This window comes from Passer domesticus, chromosome Z, assembly GCF_036417665.1.
Source record: "Passer domesticus isolate bPasDom1 chromosome Z, bPasDom1.hap1, whole genome shotgun sequence".
NCBI lineage: Eukaryota > Metazoa > Chordata > Aves > Passeriformes > Passeridae > Passer > Passer domesticus.
This window is the reverse complement of record NC_087512.1, coordinates 78,198,024-78,220,579: the sequence shown is the minus strand read 5'-3', so window position 1 is coordinate 78,220,579 and position 22,556 is coordinate 78,198,024. Positions and strand designations below refer to the sequence as shown.

Genomic DNA, 22,556 nt, shown 5'->3' with positions numbered 1-22,556 from the left:
GGCGCAGGCGCGGGCGCGCCTGAGGGCGGGGAGAGCGGGAGGAGGGGCGCGGGCCGAGACGCAGAAATACAAAAATATATATTTTTATATATCTGTACAGAGAGAGAAGGAAGGGCGCGAATGTGGGGGAGAACGTCTGCGAGTCCGGCCTGTGAGCGGACAGCACGGTGTCAGCACGCCGTGGCACTGAGTGACGCGTCCAGTCGTGGCTGGAGCGCCTCCGGGGCAGTGACTCTGCAGTCTGCCCAGTCACGCTTTCTTTGGAGAAATTTTTTCCTAATATCCGGCTAAACCTCCCCTGGCCCAGCCTGAGGCCGTTCCCTCTGCTCCTGTCCCTGTTCCTGGGAGCACAGCCTGACGCCCCCGCTGTCCCCTCCTGGCAGGAGCTGTGCAGAGCCACAAGGGCCCCCCTGAGCCTCCTTTGCTCCAGGCTCAGCCCCTTCCCAGCTCCCTCAGCCTCTCCCGGGGCTCCATTCCCTTCCCAGCTCCCTCAGCCTCTCCTGGGGCTCCATTCCCTTCCCAGCTCCCTCAGCCTCTCCTGGGGCTCCAGCCCCTTCCCAGCTCCCTCAGCCTCTCCCGGGGCTCCATTCCCTTCCCAGCTCCCTCAGCCTCTCCTGGGGCTCCAGCCCCTTCCCAGCTCCCTCAGCCTCTCCTGGGGCTTCATTCCCTTCCCAGCTCCCTCAGCCTCTCCTGGGGCTCCAGCCCCTTCCCAGCTCCCTCAGCCTCTCCTGGGGCTCCATTCCCTTCCCAGCTCCCTCAGCCTCTCCTGGGGCTCCGTTCCCTTCCCAGCTCCCTCAGCCTCTCCTGGGGCTCCATTCCCTTCCCAGCTCCCTCAGCCTCTCCTGGGAGCTGCAGCCCCTTCCCAGCTCCGTTCCCTTCCCTGGCCACGCTCCAGCCCCTCAATGTCCTCCTTGGAATGAGTGGCGCAGGATACAACACTTGTAAGTTGTTAGACGAGTTTATTAATACACGCTTGCGGGTTCATAGCACCTCAGTTCCGCCAGTGCTGGTTTTGTAGGATATAAAAACCATCTAGTCCCAATCCCTCTGCCGTGGACAGGGACACTCCCACTAAACGAGGTTGCTCAAGGTTGCTTTATCCAGCCTGTCCTTGGACACCACCAGGGGTTGGGGCATCCACAAGCTCCCCAGGCAACCTGTTCCAGTGTCTCACTGTCTGTAAAGAATTTCTTCCCTATGTCCAACCTAAATCGGGGATAAAGAGGGGAGATTCCCCTAAAAAGGGGAGATTCTCTAAATCTCCCCCCTTTCTGTTTGTACCTATCCCTCCTTGTTCCATCACTACAGTTCCCAACAAAATGTCCCTCTCTGGCTTCCCTCTAGGCTCCTTCAGATGCTGGAATCTTCTCCAGGGGTTGAACAGCCCCAACTTTCTCCACCTGACTTCGCAGGGAAGGTGCTCCTGATGAACTTGGCCTCATCTGGACTTGCTCCAGCAGTTCCATGTCCTGCTGGCATTGAGGACCCCAGAGCTGGGTGCAGCACTGCAGGTGAGGGTCTCACGGGAGGAGAAGAGAGGCAGAATTGCCTCCTTTGACCTGCTGCCCACGCTGCTTTGGATGCAGCCCAGGATTCATTTGGCTTTCTGGGCTGTGAGTGCACGCTGCTGGCTCATGGTGAGTTTAGTGGTTTTGTAGTGCAGTGTTTGAGTAGCTGATGCGTGCCTTTGATGGGTTATTAACCTGTGTTTGCCCTGGTGCTCCTTAGGTAATATAGGAGGAGAGCTGCTACGAATAAACTTTAAAGTTGAGCCGGCTGTGTTGGTAAAAGAGACCCTTTCCCCTGCACCTTGTCACCTCTCCCACCTGCAGGTGTGGGGATCTCCGGGGGCATTTTCCTTGTATAAAGGCTGTCTTTCTGCAGAAGGGGATACTTATGTCAGGCTGACTTAATTGCAGCTAAACTCCAAATTTCCTAGTATTGTGTAATGGCCGGAGAATTTCTAGCCTGCCACATTGTCAGCTTAGTGTTTGTAATAAGAACCATCTTCTAGCTCCTTTTTTACAGTAGTCTTGGCTTCCTCACCACTTCCTCCCAGCAGCACGGCCAGCAGACGGCATTGCCGGGCAGAGGGAAGGAGGGAGACCCCTTTCCCTGCAGGAGGGAGGGGATGGGGACGTGCTACACGTACACACAGGGCTGGAGGTGCTGCTCATGCTCTGACACACGGCTGCCAGACAGCCAGAGCTGCCTCCTGCAGCTTTCGCAACTGAAAAGAAACCGCTGACTGTTGCTAGTAGGAATCCAGCATTTTTGACAGCACAGAATGACTTGCTTGCTCTGCCTGGAGAGCCATTAAAAAAAAAAAAAGGATAAAAAAAGAGAGAGAGAAAAAATATCACTTGCTATTTTTTGCTTGGGTGGTTACAACTTAAAATATGCTGCTTGTTCACTTTCACTCTTGCCTGATACCTAAGTCTATACTTTGAAGATAAAAGGGATTTTTTTTTAACTTTTCATTCAGCAGTCCAGATATGTAAGTGCTGAGCTTCATGTGCAAACTAAAGTACCTCATGCTGAGGGGTTGTGTCAGTTTCACTACTCTTTTCTTCTCAGATTTTGTTAAACTACTCATTCTGACTTCTGTGTTTGCTGGTTAGTGTGTGAAGCAGTTCTGCCCAGGGCTAAGGGTTCATTTGCACAGTGGCTGTTTAGCTGTTCTTGTAAAAGCCACAGAAAAACTGGGAATTCCCAGAATTCCAGAGGCTGTGAACAGCTAAGGATGAAGTGGTTTTTTTTCTGGCCATTTATTTGAATTTTGAAATAGAATGAGGGGAAAAAAAGAAGCCGTGATTTTTTTGGTTTTTTTTTTCCTTCTGAGTGGTTCAAGAACTTATGACAATTCACTATATGGGGAATATAATAAATAAACAGATTCCTGGTATTTCCTCTAGCTCAGTCCATTCAGCTCCATAAAATCTGGCAGGGCTTGGCTCTCCAGTTCTTTCTTGCAGCTGCAGAATAGAGGGCTGGAATTTCTTACCCAGAGCACTCTCATAATTTAGTTTTGCAGTGCTTCTCCTTGACAGCCAGTGCTTGGTGTGTTTTTGTTTTTTCATTCTGTGTCTGAAGTATTTTGGGTAATCGCCCTGTGTACTGACTGAAGCATCACAGTTAGCTAACTTCATTTACAACAGTTTATATGCTGACTCAGTCAGCATACAAACCTCTCCTATGCAAAGAGAAAAAAACTTGGATTGATTTGAGAGAGATGTGAAATGAAGCCAAAGACTTAGAAAGATGTTTTGGTGGCAAATGCGTACGATGATTACTTTTGGATTCTTGCTTCCAAGTAACTTGATTTCCCTGGTGTGCTTATTCCAGCTTTGTGCTGCTGTGGCTTTGCCCCTCTCAGCTCTTTTTGGGTTGTCCGTGATTTCCCAGGAACTGCTCTCTGCCCATACCTGTTCACTCTCCTGGGTTCAAGGACCCTGATTGTTACAGAACCTGTTGTAACTGTATCAATGTGTCACCTCAGGTTATGTGCGTGTCACCTCTCCAGCCACAAAAAAAGTCTCCCTTGCATGATACTCAGGTTTGCCTGCTTATCTTGGGAAGAGTTTCTGTGGTTTTCATGGCAAATACAGAGGCAAAGACTGGAGTCAGTGTTCTTGGTAAGTCAATTCAACCTCTGCAGTAACATGCAGTAAGTACACACACCTTCCTTGTTACCTGGGCCGTCCCACTGTCTTAGATGTCTGTGTGCAATTCAGGCTGCCTTATCACTGCCATAATTTTTACAAGTCCTGCCCAGACCCTGGGACTGATGGCAGATAAAGGATGTGAGGGTGGATCTCACACCAAAGAACTGTTTGGGGAAGCAAGGGGTGAAATGGTGCTTGCAAGAAAGCAGCACATTGTGTTTCAGACCTTTTGAGGTGGGGGAAGGCTTTTCAAAAACAAGAGAGTGCTGACAAAAATGGCCTGAACAAGGCCCTGAAGGTGTAAAAAGCAACTTTTTTTTGTCTGTGTTGAGCAGGGAGGAGGCATGCAGAGGGCAGTCCTCCAGGCAGATGCCTGTCAGTCTGGAAAACAGAAGTGATGGAAGGCAGAGGAAAGCTTTAGAGCTGCTGGTGGTGGTTAGGAAGAGTTGTTACACAGGTAGCAGAGCTCCAGAAGGGCAGCACAGCCTGGAAGGGCTTGGGATCAAATGGAGCACATGCTGGTAATGGAGAGGTGAGGGAAGTTAGCACCATTATTGACAGGCAGAGACATGACCTTACCCTTAAAGAAAGGCAGCATTTCACACTTATTTCACAATAAGTGAGCTATCCCTGAAAAATGCTTCAAAAGCAGTCTTTTCCCACTGGATGTGGACGTGAAATAGAAATGAATTAATGTGAGTTGTAGTGTTTATTTGGCATTAGGGTGAGGTTTTCCATTGAGTTGACTGGTGTCTGCTGTTCCGCACTTCTCCATGCAGATCTCCCACTGGCTTTCCCTGTATCACAAATTTGTTGGGAACACTAGTGGACCTTTTGTGAAGGCTGAACCAGCTGCAGGCCCATCTCTAGAGCAGGTGAACCTCTACTTAGATTCCATTTTGCAGTAACTCAGTAATTCACCCTCAATCTTATTCCACAGGCACTTTGTAGCTCTATCTGCCTCCTGTTGGCAGCATTGTTTCTTTTGGTACAGAAATCATTTGGGGTTTTACTTGTGCTGTGAAACTGCTACCGCCCTTCCTCAATCATCCTTACTTATTGTGCAGGACTAACACCAAAGCAGGTTCACACTGTTTGTCACTGCAGTAAAGAGCAGCTGTGCAGGTTAATCAAATTATTAGACAGTGACCATGGAGGCAGTGGTTACATGCAGCAAGGTGGTTGTAACCACTTCAGCCACTACCAGCTGCAGGAAGAAGAGGATCTGGAACTTGCTTTTCTTTGGATTTATTTGTAATCTCTCATGTCTGCATGCCTGAAAAAATAAAAAAGGTCAACAAAAAGGGCTAGATCCTTCAGGCTTGGAGACATCTCTCTTTGAAACAGTGGTGCTGCTTGGATGAGGGAAATCATTGGGTGCATTTTCAGCAGCACTCAGAAGCATGGAAATTTGCATTACAGTTCCTATCAGGCCTTGGACACCATGGATGTTAGCACTGGAGTCTGCAGAGAAGAACCTACAGTTCAGTTTTATTGCACACACTGATGGAAAGTTATTCTGAGATCAAAATGAAGCCCAGTGGTTACTGATAAAAGGGACTACAATTTCTTTTATGCAGGGTTCACAATTGAGAGCAATTTCTATTTTTTATTTTGAGAGCAATTGCTTTTCTGTTGTTAGTATTTTAGCCTGACTGACACTCAAACAGCTGCCAAGAATACTTGGAATTCACTATAAGAAAACAGCGTGGCAAGTGCATTAGACTATCAGCTTGACAGGCTTATGTATTTATTATGATAATTATGTGGGTGTAGTAATTGTATTAGGAATATCTAGATATTTTCTATCAGTAAAATCAGTACCAAGTGTGGGGAAACCCACAAAAGATTTCTCAGCCGACTCTAATCTGCAAATTTTCCTTAAACGTATAATAAAAGTTCTCATTCAGCTGCAAAACTTTTTACTTTAATTTATTTCCTCTATACAGGGATTTGGGAGCAGTAGCTATAGTAGGTGTATGAACTTCTTAATTTGAAATCACTATTAATTTATTTATGCCATTTATTAAGGAAGTAAGGGACAAGGGGAGATGGGGCATCTCAGTCCAGGGTGTGTCTGCAAGGCATGCTGCCTTCAGGAGATATTCCTATGGCATAGTCCATAGCACTGGGCTTGCAGTTGGAATCTAACCCCTTTATGTATCAGTTTGTTTGTTTGTTTGTATGCTCCCTTGCTGTCAGGTCAGTGTCATTTTGCAACTGCAGGAAATTAAGTTTTCCAAGAAAGGCCAAATAGGACTTGAAGTTGAGTACCAGGCTGCATAGTGCTTCTTGCTGCAAGCATTTCAGAGAAGAGGTCATCTTCCAGGCTTGTAACAGCCGTGGCTACTGACTCTGGAGCTTATCCCAGCAGTGTCAGTGCCCTGAGCATGCTATTGACTGGCATTGCAATCAAACTTTAAATCTCTGTGTGCAGAAACGACCTAGGAGAGGGAGGTATTGAATTCTTGCATCAAGAGAGTTTATCTGGGAATGAAAAAATATTTTTACCCATGTAAAGTTTCCTTATTTAATCACTGGTTTCTTTGGAGTGCCAGACAGCTAAAAGGGAAGGGAGTAAAAATGATTGGGATTTGACAAATGCCTCTGAAGAGAGTTATCTGATGTCTGTGTCTGTTAGCAGGAGGGGCTGCTGTGCCTCTAGGGGGGTTTACAGTGTTTCAGAGAGCAGACTCTTTGCCAACTATTCTAATATTTAGGATTTGTTTGAGCTTCTGTCCTGTCTGTGTCCCTGCCTGTCCTGTAATAACAAGGACAAGCGGGAGCCGGAAGCTGTACATTGTCCTCCTGCAGAGCTGCTGTGGAAAGCCCAGACATCTGAATATTCCAAAGCAAGGCCAGTAATTGCATGAGCCATTAGAATGGCAAATACTGCAGCCAGCCAGGGCAGGCCATTTCTATTGACAGTTATCACAGGGTGAGTCTTCCCAGCTTCAGGACAGGACTGAGCATTTCCAGAGTGGATTGCTGAGTGCTCTGTAAAAAGCTTCTAGGAAAATGATGTCAGGAATCATCAGAAATTAATGTGGAACATCAATTCCAAGAATAATATTTATCTGAAAAATAGTGAATCAAATCCTACAGGTCTAACTGTGCCCACTATGAGTAAATTAGATCTGTTTATTTTTGTATGAGTCATTAATCATATTGCAGTCATCACTGTGGTTATCTGAAAGTATTTTAATTTAATCAAAATGCAGTTAAAACTCATATAAACAAATTTGGCCTAAGCTGAACAGCCACACACACAGACCAGTCCTTTCCAGTGTGGTGTGAGGAACTAAACACCAAAACAGATCTTCCTACAGAGACCTGACTATGGATTTTTACATTATTTGATTTTGATCATGCACTTTCCAACACGTTGCTTTCTGTACTGACTGCCAGATAAAAGAGAACAATACACTGTGCTCTGAAGCTTTTGTCACAGTGTTTGTAGCTTGTACAGGCCATCTGCTGTGGAGTAATGTTGCTGCTACACTACATTGCTTTTCTAGCATATGTGTAACCTGACAGCTGGGGAGTGTGAGCCCTCTGGATTCAACTTGGAATTCACTTGGATGTGTAGTTATTCTGTCTACATAAAGCCTTGGGTAAAGCAATACCAACTCCTACGTCACAGACCACAAAATCATAGTCGTTGGCACAGATATGGATATCTTCTACCCCAAACTTTTACTTGGAGGAGAAGAATGGATTCCAGAATGAATTCAGACCCTGGTGCTCAAAGCTTTGTCCAGCCAGACTTTGAAAACCTCCAAAAATCCCACAGCCTCCTCTGGCTCCTGCTATAGTGCATAATTATTCTCATTTTTTCCCCTTCTAACCATATGCTGAACTTCTCTAGGTTCTTCTGGTGTCACTGTCCTTTCCCCTCCTGCCAGGGAGTGTTCTTCATTGGGAAGACCCTGGCCCCATCCACTTGATCTCATCCCCACAGGCACAAGGGTGTGCTGTGGAACTGCCCCAAACCATTCTCTGTTCCATGTTGAACCAGCCCCAGCCCCTCAGAACCTCCTCTCAGGGTGATTATTTCAGTCCCACAGCTCCAGTGGCCTGCCCTGAGCCCTTCTGGTTTGTCAGTTCTGCCTGGGACCCCAAACAGGACACAGAGCCCCAGTGAAGCCTGGTGGGTGCTGAGCAGAGGGGATCACCCTGGCCCACCTCCCTGCACCCTGGATAGGAGAGAAAATACATGCAAGTCTGTGGGGCCCAATGAAATAGATCCCAGAGTCCTGAGGGAATTGGCTGATGTTGCCAAGCTACTCTCCATCATAGCTGAAAAGTCATGGCAGTCAAGAGAATTCCCTAGTGCCTGGAAAAAAGGAAACATCACTCCTGTTTTTAAAACTGGGAGAAAGGAAGACCAGAGCTACAAACCAGTGAGCTTCACCTCTGTACCTGGGAAAATCATGGACCAGATCCTTTTGAAGCAATGTTAGGGCACATGGAAGACAAGGAGGTGTTCTAAGATATCCAGCATGGCTTCACTAAGGGAAAACTGTCCCTGCCCATCTGGTGGCTCTCTGTGATGGAGTGACTGAATGGTCAGCAAGGGAAGACTGACCAATGTCATCCACCTGGATTTCTGTGGGGCTTTTGGAGTGAACTGGGTTTGAAGGGTGTAGGATTGAGTGGAGGGGGAGTTGGCTGGATGGACACAGCCAGTGGTCAGTGGTCAATGGTTCCATGTCCAGCTGGAGGCTGGTGATGAGTGGTCTCCCTCAGGGCTTTGTTCTGGGATTGGGGATCTTCAATACCTTCCTAAGTGACCCAGACAGGGAGAGCAGCTCCTTAACAGGCTTGCAGCTGACACCAAGCTGCAGGTACAGTGACACACCCCGAGGATGGGGCCATCCAGGGGCACCTGGACAAGCTCAAGAATGGGGCCCAAAAAACCCAATTAGGTTCAGCAAGTCCAAGTGCCAGGTGCTGCACCTGGGGCAATCCCAAACATGAGCACAGACTGGCAGAAGGATTCACTGGGAGAAGGACTTTGGAGTTCTGGTGGAATATAAAGGTGGACATGAGCCAGTGGTGTGGGCTGGCTGCCTAGAAAGCTGCACCAAAAGCAATGGGGGCAACATGTCAAGGGAAGTGATTTTTCCCCTCTACCCTGCCCTTATGAGACTCCACCTGGAGAGCTGCATCCAGCCCTGGATATCCCAGCACAAGAAAGATGTGGACCTCTTAGAGCTGGCCCAGAGGAGGCCACGAAGATGCTCAGAAGGCTGGAGCACCTGTGCTAAGGAGAGACAGGCTGAGAGAGTTGAGGTTGTTCAGCCTGGAGAAGTGAAGGGAAACCTTAGAGCACTTTCCAGTACTAAAGGGGCTACAAGAGACCTGGAGAGAGATATTTTTTTTACAGCAGCATGTAGTGATAAAACAAGGGGGAATAGCTTTTAGCTGAAAGAGGGCAGATATTTGGAGGAAAATCTTAATTCAGGTGGTAGTGAGGCCCTGACACAGAGAAGCTGTGAGTGCTCTGTATGGAAGTGTTCAAGGCCAGGCTGCATGGGGCCCAGAGCTACCTGATCCCTGCTCTTGGGGATGGAGGGGAGGGATGGAACTAGATTATCCAACCCAAACCTTTCCAAGATTCCATGAAAATCGCCTTGTGGGAGGAATGAGGGGAGCCCAGAGGTCTGGCCAGAAGTGCTGAGATGTGGGAAAAGCCTGTGGAACTTTGCACTGCAACCTCCCAGGGAGACACAAGGTACTACCTAATGAACCTTCTTCCCTCACGTGCCTGGAGTTCACTGCCTCAGACAGAGTGACCTGATGGAGCCCTGGGAATCATAGGATCATTAGGTGCCTTCTAGGTGCACATAGAATCATCAGGGACCTCGCACAGGCTCAAAAATGGCCTGAGAGTGGCCTCACATTGTCATCAGCCACCTCACATCATCATCAGCCACCTCACTCAACCCCCTCTGGACAAATCCCAACCAGGTCAATGGAATTGTATAAGACAAGATTTTCTAGGAGACCCCTGAGCTGAATGTCCTCTACTCCTGGAATTCCTCTGCCTCTTCATCCCTGCCTTTGGGCCAAAACACCTGGGAACAGTGTCAGTGGAAACTGAGAGGAAGAAGGCACCAAGTACCTCATTTTTGCCTGCATTTGCTGCCAGTGTACCGCTCAACCCATTTGTCATAATTTCTTTACCTGAGTTACTTCTTACCTAGAAGCAGAAGCACTTCTTGAACCCTGGCTTAGCTTTAGTTCTTCTGATCACACTTCTGCACACCCCAGCAGAAATAATAATATAATCTCTGTCATAACCTCTCCTAATTCCTGCTGTGCTTATAATATTTTTTTTTCTTTTTTTGCATTGCTCTGTCATGAATTCTCTTTTTAGGCAAGCCAGCCTCCTAAAATATCTGTTGTGTTTTATCCTTGAGCATCAGCAAGGACTTTTTTTTTTTTGAGTTCCTTTGCCCTTCAAACCCCACAAGAGCTGGCTCCCATAAGAGCTGCCTCACACCTACCCCTTCCTGAGTAATCCACAGCTTTCTGTAGTGAAGTTCAGGGCTACTGGCCTTCCTTCTCCCCACCCTGGCTCAGGATCTTGAACTCCCCTGGGTCTGGATCATTACAGTTATGCCCTGACCAGTTCTTCCTTATTTTTAAGTAACACATCCAGACCAGCTTAATCCCAGTTGGTGCAGCTAACATCTGTGTTATCCCTGACATCCTCTAGAAATCTCCCTAATGGCCTTTCCCTTGCTGCGGGTTCCAGGGATAATGAATCTCTCCAGGAGAACCAATTCTAGGGACAAGAAACTCAACCATGGCAGGAGCACTGTGGTTCTGTCTCCCACACTGTGCTCTATCTCAAATGTAGAATGCAGGAATATGAGACAGGGCCAGCATATCAAATATGAGTCCCTGTTTCCTAGAAATATCTTAAAGCATAATTAAATCAGGGATTTTGTTGTAGGTTTTGTGTTGTTGTTTTGTTCAGGGTATTTTACTGCATATGATCTCTCCTAATTAATTATGATGAGTCAGAACTGCTTCTCCTGTAACTGAATGTTTTCCTATCTCCTGTATAATGTGTTTGTGATCAGTTTAAACCTCTTTAGTCTTGGGCCAGCACGACCACTTAGGTTTTCAGCATTCATTTGTATTCAGGTACAGTAATTGCACTACTCTCTGCATTTTGTGAGACTAAATATGACAAACTTCTATAGTTGTGCCTTCTTTCTCATGAATATTTTAGTTGTCATTCTCTGCAATTGTTCTGAATTGATTCAGTCTTTCTTGAACTTGAGCTGGAGCCTATGCAGCATCTCACTGATGTGGTTTGTGCTTCTGGATCTTGCTTTGCACCTGCCCTGTGGAACTGCTTGAGTTTCTCACAGCTCTGTCTTCTTGGTGACATGTTGATACATTTAAGACACAGTTACACATACATTTCTGTCTCTTTCACCAGTTTTCAACCACTGATCTCACGGAAATTCTTACTATTGTTGCCAAACAAGGGTCTGGAGTCTATGCTGCTTACATTTATACACTTTCTTCCAGTTTTCAGACGCACATCTTTTTCCACATGGACAGTGTCTGTAAACTTTGAGCCAATACACCTAAGTTTCTGCAAGGTATTTCCACATTTTGCAACACTGTCATTAAAGGAAACTACGGTGAGTCAGTCCCCAGAGAATTTCTCAAAGATCTTACTCCTGAAATAAGGTCCTCTCTGTGCACCTGCTGTTCCTACTCTTCCTGGAGTCAGCTCCTTACCTGCTGTACCTTGATGGCACTGATCACCATTCATGCCAGTAATGCTAATTATTTCTCAGACGACCTTGAGTTATGTGGATAATGTTTTGTCTGTGCAAAGGGCATCAGCAGAATGCCCAGTATTTTTTGATGGCTCTTGGTACTGAAGACTATTTTTATGTTTTACATTGCTTCAGATGACGTGGGCTGAATGATGCTGTTGTGCCTAGACACTCCTAACACCCAAGTGGATACACACACACACATATCCCTGTTCTTTACTTCCCTTTTATGTTGTCAGTGTCATTTTTTAGGAAGGCATCCACAGATATTTGCACACAACTGCCACAGCAAGTGCTTGAATGCTAATGGGGCAGCAGGCTCACAGGGAAGCACTGCCTTGCTTCATTAGGTGGCTGAGAAGCGTGCTGGGTGCTATCTTTAAGAGAGATCTGCACAGATTCTTAGTTGGCTGCAGTACACATTCCAGTTGAGCACTACTTACCAGCCAAATTTCAAGGTTCAGCAAACAATTGAGCTAGGGCAGACGGAATAATTACAGAGTTGTGAAAGGCTGAAATGTAAAACAGATGAACAGATTGTTCCGTCTACCTGTCAACCTTGGCGGGGGAAAAAAGTTCAGCTTCTAGGTAGCAGCAGTCTCTTAGCTCAGAGGGGCCTTCCCTCTCTGCCAAAGCCCAGAATCATGCTTTAGGCTGCATTGCACACAGCACTGTCACATCTTTAGTTAGTTTATTTTGTGTTCTGACACCCAGCTTATCACCAGCACTCATGTGCCCAGGCTGCACACACCAGGTCACTGCAAAATACCAGTCCAAGGGTGCTGTTCCCGAGCAGAGTCTCTCAAGACTTCCTGGACATTTCATATTTAGTATTGGATCTCTACTGAACCTCTCAAGTAAACTCTTTTCTAGTGTTAACTGAGCCACCTTTAACTGATATGCCCTTCTCCATTGCAGCTCCTCTGTCTCTGCACTGTAGTGAGGGATTGCAGTACACGAGAGGGTACCAGGTTTGGCTCCAGTTTCCCATGGTTACCAGTGAAATCAAATATGAATAAAACAGAGGGCTGATTTCCTTGGGATGTAGTAGCATTTTTTTTCCTTTTTACTCCCAACATGCTAAAATCTTTTCTTCTTTTCTTTTTCTGCAGTTTCCAACTGCAAGTTTAAGAAGTGGTTCAGAGGAGTGGGTAGGGTGCCTGACTGGGAGTAAAGAGCCCTGCCTGCTAATCCTGCCCGAAGTAAATGATCAGCTAATGGTTTTGATTTTAGCTGTATGTGGCTCAATCCTCTCTCATCAGGCAGAGTCTGCAAAGTGCAATGACTTGAAAATTAGTTTCACAATATTTTTTTTTTAAATTAAAATGAAAGAGGAAATTAAATTACTGCCAGTGAGAACGAGAAGTAACAGTCATTCACTAATTGTGTGTCAGAAAACAGGTTCAGTGAAGGGGAAAATCAAACTTGATCGGTATTGCTGGGTTTGTCTTCATACTTTCTTGGCTAAATGGTGTTTTCTGAGATCAAGGAGAGAACCAAACAACAGCAATTCTGTTTCAGGATTTATGCAAAGTTCGCTTGCATGTCAGGTTACAAATATTCGTAGTTACGGTGGCACTTAATTTCTGCTGCAATTGTCACATACAAATAAGATTATTGGAAGTGCAAGAGGCCTGAAAGGGATAATTTGCTTGAGGTAAGAACTTTAAAAGAACTAAGCATAAAGTCATTCAAGTTGGGTATAAAGGGCAAACTTCAGATCAGGCAAAGCAGGCAGACTTTAACCAAGCTGCAGTGAGACCCAGTGGAGAGGTCATGTTGTCCAAGTTAACTGGCACTGAGGAGAGAAATTAAACTTAGAGTTATTAGGATTATAAATTTATCTGTTATAATTCTTTCTCCTGAGCATTGCTGTTGCATGGCTGCTGTAAGAAAAAAGACTGAAAGGACCCTGCCTCCATAGAAGTGCACACTTTAAAAAGGAGCAGAAGAGAAGTAATGGGGAAAACAGAAAGAACCTGGCAGTGGAGCAACAATAGTATATATTCAATAGCACTTCACATTGAGGGGCAAAAGACCCAAATAACCACAACCCTGAGCAGTGTGCTGCTTCTTATAAGGGATGGGGTTTTCATGTTTCCAGCTGAAGCACAAGAGACAGGCAGCTCATGTGAATTACATGCTTATCCATGTACAAATGCCACCCAGCGCACTCAGGGTGGATTAAACCTCTTCTACCTGCTGAGAACAGGACAGAGGACCTGGCAACCCAAGTGATATTAGCCCCAGCTATTCAGCACAGCAGCCATGCATGATTGCTGCAGCTGGTTGCCATGGTTCAGGCTGTTCTGGGATCTCATCAGAGACTTCCAGCTTTGCAGAAGACACTCACAGTGTCTTGCTGGAGAAAAAAAGACAGGGTAAAGGACCCTCCAAAAGAGCAGAAAGCTCCACAGCCAAGACTGCAGTGGAGATTGTTTGGCTTAGCATGAAGATTCAAGGAATACAATTGTAAAAGCTCACCCCTATAGTAAAAATTTAATTGTAATATGATAAGTGCTGTTTTTTTCCAATATGCACACATTGACTGTATTAGGTTGGGAAAAATAGTTAGCTCATGCCTCAACATGCACTTCTCAAGTGTCTGATTGCTGCTTCAGGTAGGAGGTTCCCAAATCTTACTGCTCACTTGCTGCACTGCCTCATTTTTCTCTGCCAAGTGGCGTTGCCATTTGCTCTCTGAAGTGGGAGTGTCACAGAAACCTTACTGCTTGGTGAATGTCACAGAATTTGTCAGTGTAGCAGTCCAAACTTGCACAGCTGAAATCTGGAGTCGTGTAAAATAGACTAGAAATCTCACTTTTGTGGGCCTTCAAAGGAGATAAAGTCCTTTGGAATCTTTTATCCCTGGAGTTTTATTTGTCAGTCTCCTGCCATTTACAACCAAGATGTAAATCTTAGACCATCTGTACTTGCAGTTTTGTTGTAGCTTCTTCTCATGTCTCTTATCTTTGAAGTGTAGGTCTTGTTTACAGATAAGACTCCTGTCCTAACTTTAGGACCCAAGCAGACAGGTTACTGTCTTGAAAGGAATCTTGCTGGAGAAACTTTTTGAAAATATGTGAAGTTGGTGCCCACTTCCCTCTTTCTTGAAATAGTTATTCCCTCTTTGCATGGAATTGAGGTGTCAGTTTACTGTTTTATATCTTTCTTTTATCCCTCCTTTTTTTAATTTTTTTTTCATTCCCTGGAGAGCTGCTCAGTCCCAAGAACCTTTTGGTTTTGTTGTTTTTTTTTTTTTTCCACAATTCTGCCGTCATTTTGTTAGGAATAGGCAGTTGTGAGGCCAGCCCGTGGTCAGTTTTCCTTGTGGGAATGGAAAAGTGCTGTGTGGATGTCGGGATCACTGCACTCTTTTTACCCGGACAGCAGATGGCATCGAAGCTCCAGAAACGTCACCACTCTCTCGGACCCTGACCAGGTTCTTCTTGGCTTGGACATCTTGGTGCAAACATTATTATTTTAATAGGCTTCCATTTTGCTGCTGTTAACTTAAAAGAACCTTTTGATAGTAATGTGTGTACCCGTTTTTAAAATTTGGTGATCTTTCTCCTGAAGCTTAATTTACCTTTCTCTTTCAGGGTACTTGGAGGAAATTTAAGAATTTCTCTTATAATGCTTTTAAGTGAGGATTCATTTTATATCTCATTTTAACTCTGATGTCTCAGGTTAATTTTTTAGAATAGTATTTGTTCTCCAGAAGTTTGGTTACTATGAATGCTGACTTGGGTAAAAGAACAGATGTTAATCAAATGTGTTAAAGTAATATTATTTCTAAATTGTATTGCTTCCTGATGTTAAACTTCACAGTTTATATATAGCATTCAATAACTTATGAATACTCAGTGCAAAATGGCTGCTTACATGTCTTAAAAAAACAATACAAAAAGCCCATTGTGAATATATAAGATCTAATGAATTCAGTTGCAAAGTTGACTCTGATTTCTATACTTTGTTACAAGAAAAGAATTTGTAATTATCTCTTCAGTTCTTATGAAAAGTAAAGTATAACCCATTTGCTCTTTCATTTCCAGGATGGCAAAAGACAGCTGACTATCTGTGTCTGATCCCACACTAGTCTTCATGGAAAGTGCCTTGTGCCAGTTTCTTTCTGAGGAAACACTTTTTTTAGGTGCAAACAGAACAAGAAAAAATATTCAATTTTTTTGTAGGGTTTTTTCCTGTTCTTCTTTTTTAACAAACCACTTTAACACTGCAAACAACAGGAATATTAAATTACACATGATGGGGGAGTCCAAATAATTATCTTAGTTCAACAGAACTTATGTATGGTAGAAATCCAGAAAAGAGCCCTTTTGGGGTGGTGGGGGGGGAAAGGTGTTGATCCATTTGTCTGACTAAAGTATTTATAGATTAAATAACTGTAGCTCATCCCTCATAATTTGTGGTACTCAAATATCTTTCTGTGTCCCCCTGATATGAACAATAACATAGATAAGAAAAGTTTAAAAAGTGAAGTCCATTTGGCCTTAAGTAAGACAGGAAGCTAACCTTTTCTGACAATAGGATTTTTTCTGACTTACAGAACCACGGATTGTTCAAGATGTATGGAGACATTGGACAAGTAATTTTTGCCTGTTCCCAGTTTATCCATTGTAAATTCAGTTACTGGTGTTGGGAAAACAGCAACATCTGGATCAACAACTTTTTATGTCCCTCAGTGGTATGGATTTTGTGATGAAGGTATTTGTTAAGGATTTCTTGAAGTGTTACTTAGGTTTTGGGTAGTAGATTTTTTAGATTATGCAGGACATTCAAGTGTCGTATGGATTATTTTCCATATAATTAAAAATTACAGGTCATATTAATTCTAATTCTACTATTATTGACTCTACTCTTAAAAACTATGCTAATTCTCTATCCCTAATTCTGTTTCACTGAGGTTATCCATGCTAGTTAATGATAGTTTTTTTCAGATGTGTAATATGACATAATTTATCACATTCTTAGTAAATAAATAATATGTTGGTTGTTAATAAGATTAATTTAATGCATATCTGCATGGTTGCATACTTGCATAACATTCCCAAGAAGACAAATAATACTCCTTCTTGAATGATGCTTCAAAATATTTAATTTTATTTATTTAATCACTTAACAGACATAATAATTTAATTGCGACTACACCATTGCAGTAAACAAAAGTAACAACTGTAGAAAACATAATGTGAAATGAAGCTTCTTAAATATTGAATAAGTATTGAGGACTGCCAGGTTAAGTGATCATGTGGCTGACTCAGTATTCTGCTTCCAGAAGCCAAAGTTTGTTCTCAGAACAAAATGCAGGTGTGAAAAAGAAGGAATGGCAGGTGGGGGGAATCTGTCTGTGCCAGTTTTTGATTCAGGCTGCTGGGCAAAGTCTCACTGCTTGGATTCACTGCCAGTGGCCAGTGATCCGTGTGAGACTTGGGGCTCCAAGTGCTGTGTGACCCTGGCTGGGCAGCTCCCGAGCTCACCATTCACTGCTTTTCCAGGACACAGGTTCCACCAGCTGACAATGGCCAGACAGCTCCATCCTGTTGGAACCCGGGGCATAGGGAATGTTTCTCTGCCTGTCCTGAGAAGTCCTGATCCCCAGGAGAACACTGCTCTTAACCTTTGTCCATGGAGAAAGCTTCCAAGACTTTGGGATGAATCAGGATATACGAGTGTGTGAAATAGACAGTAGTGTAGTTCATCACAGGGTGAAAAACTTAGAGTTTTGGGGGTTTAGTATGGAGGTAGATAGAACACAAGATGGAGGATTTTGGGTGTTGTCTGATCGCCTTCTTGTTCTTCATCTACTCCATTTTCTGCAGTGTTAGTAGCACAGAGTGATTGGTTAGAAAGAGCCGCAATGCAAATGTTGCATGAACAGACAAATAATCAGCTGTTAGTAGAAAAGTAGAAATAAAATTCCTTCTCTATACCCGAAATTCCAACACCATCTGAACCCCCAGTGCTGCTGCAGTACAACTGACAAAGAGTTGTCTATTGTTCCAGCAGAATTCCTGCTCAGATGAACCTCCACAGAAGTTGGATTTTTTAGGAAATTGAGGGTGGCAATACCCAGATTGCCAGTTCTGCCGGCAGGGGAAAAAAATGGGTTTGTGAGCACATTTTGTCTGCAGGCTCTTTCTCTGCCATCATCAAAGTCAGTGGAACAGTAGGGAGGGTCAAACAGAGGTGAGGATCACTTGAACTGGTGTCCTCAGCTTCTTTCTTTGTCGTGGAGGCAGTGAGCAGGACTGTAACTGTGCTTAGGAGGCAAGGTTCAGTCAGCTGTCATTGTCTCTATGCCCACTGCAGACAGTAAATGGCAATTAAAATGCCTTCTCTGTTCCTTCAGCAGGTAGCTCAGGTTCTGTTAATTCTATCAGGTTCTAATAATTCTATTCCTCCCTGATTACCTGTGAAAAGGGTCTTTTTCTTCTGCATGCTTTGAAGCCTCAGGTGCTCACCCGCAGCCATAAATTTGCCTTATGCCTGTCTTACCTATAATCAGCTCTCAGAAGCTCCTCTCTGATTCTTTGTTTCTCAGTCTCAACTTATTAGAGAAATCACGTACAGACTCACAGCAAATCCTGCATGGGTAGGACAGGCTCTCTTCTCATGCCTTTGTGCAAGAAAACCACCCCTTTGTCAAAAGCAGCTTCCTTTGATTATCAGCAGCTCATTCAAATGGCACATGCAAGCTGCTGTCCATCCTCCAGGTAACTCAGTATTTGCTGGGAAAACAGCACAGTGCTGCACCAGCCACCCACCTTTCTGTGCCCCTTGGAGGGCAAAGGAGCTCAGGAGTACTGGAATATTTTCAGTTTCAAGGCATAAAATTGGCTTACACTCTTCATCAGAAAAAGTAACAGTCACAATAAGAAAACATCCTGTAAACAGTGAGTTACTGAAGGAGCTCCAATGCAAAAGAGAGATACAAGAGAGATGGAAAAGGTGAGAATAGCACAAAGAAATATAGAAATAGTGCTCCTGCATGCAGTGATGTAGTTAGCAAAGGGAAAATTCAGCCAGAGCTCAAATTGGCAGATGATGTCAAACACAGCAAATAAAAGGCTGTTATTGCTCTATTACAGAGTGGAAGCACGACGAAGCTGCAGGTGTGCTGCTGAATGGGGATGGAAAGTTAATTAAAAATGCCCACAGAAAGGATAGAAGTACTCAGTGCCTTCTTCACTTCCGTCATCATGGGTGAGATCAGCCCCCAGGTCTCCATGCTAGAAGCAATGACAAAAATTGTATCAGAGAGTTCATTTAAGGACCATCTCCACAAACTGGACATCTACAGATACCTTCCCCAGTTTCGGGGGGAAAAAAATCACCATGAGAGTAATTAGCCATGGGAGCCAGGAAAGTGGTGGACTTTTCTTGATGAAAGTATTCAAGAAACAGCTTGACAGAGAATGGAGAACGTCATCTGAGGCATTTCTTTCCATGTAAATTTGAAGTCCTGTTGAAATCTGGACCTTTATGTTGTTTTTATGATCACCTCTGGTTTCTGCAGAAGAATTACAATGAATGAAAGAAATAAGTTGTCTGATTACAAACCCCTTGTACATTTCTAGTGGTGACTTTAACAAACATTTGTACACAGCTCATCCCTTAAACTTTATTTCTCTTTTTCTTGCATGTCTGACAGTCCTGTCCCCCTGCACTAAAGATCACAGAAGCAGCTGCAGAGAGAGAGGTTTCATTCCCCAAAACACTGAATTTTTTATTCTGAATTATTTGCTCATAATGTTTGAGCTTTGGCTTCTGTCATTAGCTCTTAACTTCTGTTTAAGGGTCAGTGGAAAAGCACTTTTCCTTAATTACAAAATTTTGTTGTAATTTCTGGTATTTGCGGCTACTCACCAGGTTATGCCTTACAGAGCAAGATGTGATAACTTTTCACAGCTCCCACTAGAATAATTTCCACTTTGTTGCTCTGTTGCTTTGGTGCACCCTGCTCTGCTTTTTGGAAAGCTTTTGTGCTACCACACAGAAAGAAGGAGGCACAATTTTGTGCCTCCATTCCAGGAAAATTCTGTTCTCAAAACTATCCCTGAAAGATTTTGGCAGATCTGATTTGTGAGGTCTTAGTGAGGAACATCTGAATTTCCACCCTGCACCAGAACAATATCCAGCTGACTACTATGTTTTTCCAGGAGTGAATAATGTGTACTCCCCTAAGGTGTCCTGGAGCCTTTTAGGGCCTCACCAGTCAGCAGTGGTGTGATTACCTCCCGAAGAGGAAGAGGCTGTGCTGTCACAAACCTGCAAATACTCACCAAATATTGCCTTTTGAGTTCCAACGGAGTGAGTCAACATTGCTGCGACTTCAGGCTCTGTCTCTTGGACACTCCACAGCCTTGGTATTTGGGATTTCACAGGCCAGCCTCCCAGCCCTGCTGCTGGCATCCAGAGTGCTCTGGCTAATTCCTTCCCCAAGCTGCAAGTCCAAGAGCTCTCTGAGCTTGCCACATGGTTTTCCCAGGACACGTATGATTGCCAGCAAGCCTAATTACTTTTTGGCTGATGCAAGACATTCAGAGGGGAGAAAAATATCATCAAAAACCAAAAAAGAAAGGGCACACTGTAGTCATTAGCCTGCCTCTGTGCCCCTGCAGCCATGCAACCTTAAGGTTTGGATTAGATGCTTTTAAAGAGCCCACTCTTCTTTGTCTCCCTTTTTCCTCCTGAAAGTGGTCTTTTCCTCTCCTTCCAGCAGATGTTTTTCTGCTCTCAGTCTTTCCTCATTTTTTGGCATGACTGAAGAGAGAACACTTCCTGGGTTGTCATTAGTCTCCTTGTCAAGAGCCTCACAGATCAGGCCTGTCAGATGTGCAAAATCTATCACCACCTCATCCACAGTTTACTTGTTACCCTGCCGAGTTTCAGATTGGAATAATTAGTTTGCCTTGAGCCATTGCCAATTATTTTGCTGCCGTATGATTAAATGGACTGTAACTGAATAGCTGGTGACCAAGATTTAATGACTCTCCACTGTTATATCTAGCCAAGTTAAAGGTTTTGTTTTTTTTTTCCTTTCTGTCACCTCCCAGAGGACTTCAGCTGAATCTGAAGGCAAAAGGTCACAGGCATGCACAACAATGAGAACAGAATTTGCAATGTAGAATAGAATAACATAGAGGGTCCCTAGTATCAGAGTTTATAAGCAGGGTGGTTAACAGGTTGTTTTGCATACACACAGAGACAGACACAAATAAGAAAAGTGCAAAATGGACTTAATTATAAGAGCTATATATTTTTCCTGATTAAGAAAACTCTATTCTTTAGTATGCAACCCAGCTGGATCAAAGCATACTTTTAAATAGAAAGTTATATGCTCAAGAAAATGGATTCTTCATCTATGACTAAGATTCTTGCAATAAATTAGTGTTTGTTTCCTCAAATTGATTTCCTGGAACTTAGACATTTGTTCTCTAGTTGTAAATTGCCACCTCACTAGAAAAAAAAAAGCATGGTCTGTTTTTAATGTGTCTATGCCAAGTTTTGATTACTATTATGTAACTCAGCTGTTGAAACTGTACATGTATTAAAATGAAAGAATTTTGTTTGAGTCTTGGACTGAAACATTGTGGGCAATTAATCTACAGTCTGGACCAGCACATTTGAGCACATCAGCAAAAAGATGTTGATAGTTCTGTGTCTTGCTCAGAAAAGAAATCACAATGTCCCTGTAGTACAATCTGTTAAGCAAAGCTTTCAGCAAATGTGGGTTTGTGGGTGATCAGCAAAAGCACTGATGTGATTTTTGTAGTTGGATATAGATGTGTAGATCTGATCTATTAATTCGATCACGTACATGCAAAGCAGTGCCTCCTACATCCCTTGGTATTGCAAACAGCCAAGCAATGATTCATCAGACCAAGGTCCTCTTGATGAGAAAACTGAGTCATTGAAACCCTTCTGTGTTCAGATCAATGAAGAAAAAGATACTGCCATTCATACACATTCTTCTGCAACTGCAATATGCAGGTAGTGCCCCAAACACAACAGGCTTTTCCTTGTCCTGGAATGTTCCTGCTGCTCAGCACCACCACCACAGACAGGGAGCTGGCAGCTGTGCATCCACAGGAGACCTTTGGCTGCCTTTCACCCTGAACCCCTCTTCTTCAGCTCCTCTTTCCCAGCCAGGACAAAATGCTGAGTGCCTCTGTGCCCTGGACAAGGCCAGCTGGCACAGTCTGGTGGCACACATTGGTTCAGTGAGGGAAGAGGCCACTTCTTGCTGCCTAGCCAGCCATGGTGCCAGCCGTGGGGGAGAAGCTGACACTTCTGCCAGGAGCATCTGTCTGGGCTGCACCACATCTCTGTTCTTATCATCACAGGGAAATAAATAGTCCCTGTGCAGAAGGAGCAATGGGAGAGCCTTTGGGTGCAAGGCAGGGGCTGGCAGTGGGGTGCAATGCCTGGCCAGCAGCAGGCAGGCATCCTTAGGGACTGGGGGGTTTAGCCACAGAAATGTTGTGAATTTGATTTCAAACCATTTTCTGGCTGTCTGGAGGCTTGGGACAGGTTGAAAGAAGAGGCAGGGACAAGCAGGATATGCAGGAGTGGCCTGTCCCAACAACCTTCTGAGCTGGCTGTGACAAAATCTGGGGCTGGAGCAAAACCCAGGAACCCAACAGGGACAGATTTTTCAGATAATTATATTGTGAAAGTCCTGGACCAGTGAGGTAAACTCAAGACATGCATTTTCAGATTAATGCTGATTTTTGTTGGTTCATAAGTAACTTTGACAGGATTGTTCCTGGACTTCAGACTTTAATCAAAGCTTCAGGATAAGACACTAAGAAGAAAAAGAGCATCTATCAAAAATAACTCCTCACAGTCAAAGCATATATAATAAAAAATCCTCAAATCTGGTTTAACCACTGTTCTATCCTACTGCTGTTAAAGAGAAGAAGTGCATGTAAGGGAATGTTAAAATAAGATACAATAAGTGCATTTACAAACAATAAGACAAAAGAAACCCCAATTCTAGTGTGTTTGTCTGCATGGAACCTTCAATATCCAGTGGAATAAGGTTGTGCAGTTGCATAGA

The 22,556-nt window shown here is 44.1% G+C and overlaps 1 long non-coding RNA gene across 4 annotated transcripts; it reads left to right on the top strand.

Annotated features, from left to right (window-relative positions):
- The first annotated feature begins 18 nt into the window (after positions 1-18).
- On the top strand, positions 19-21,638 carry LOC135289969 (uncharacterized). 4 transcript variants are annotated; one of them, XR_010352710.1, is made up of 5 exons: positions 19-151; positions 1,345-1,511; positions 15,529-15,662; positions 16,041-16,198; positions 18,583-21,638. It is a non-coding gene; the product is annotated as an uncharacterized LOC135289969 (long non-coding RNA). The 4 variants fall into 4 exon arrangements; XR_010352709.1 differs by having other exon boundaries at positions 36-941; positions 15,529-15,626; XR_010352707.1 differs by having other exon boundaries at positions 36-941.
- The last annotated feature ends 918 nt before the right edge of the window (positions 21,639-22,556 follow it).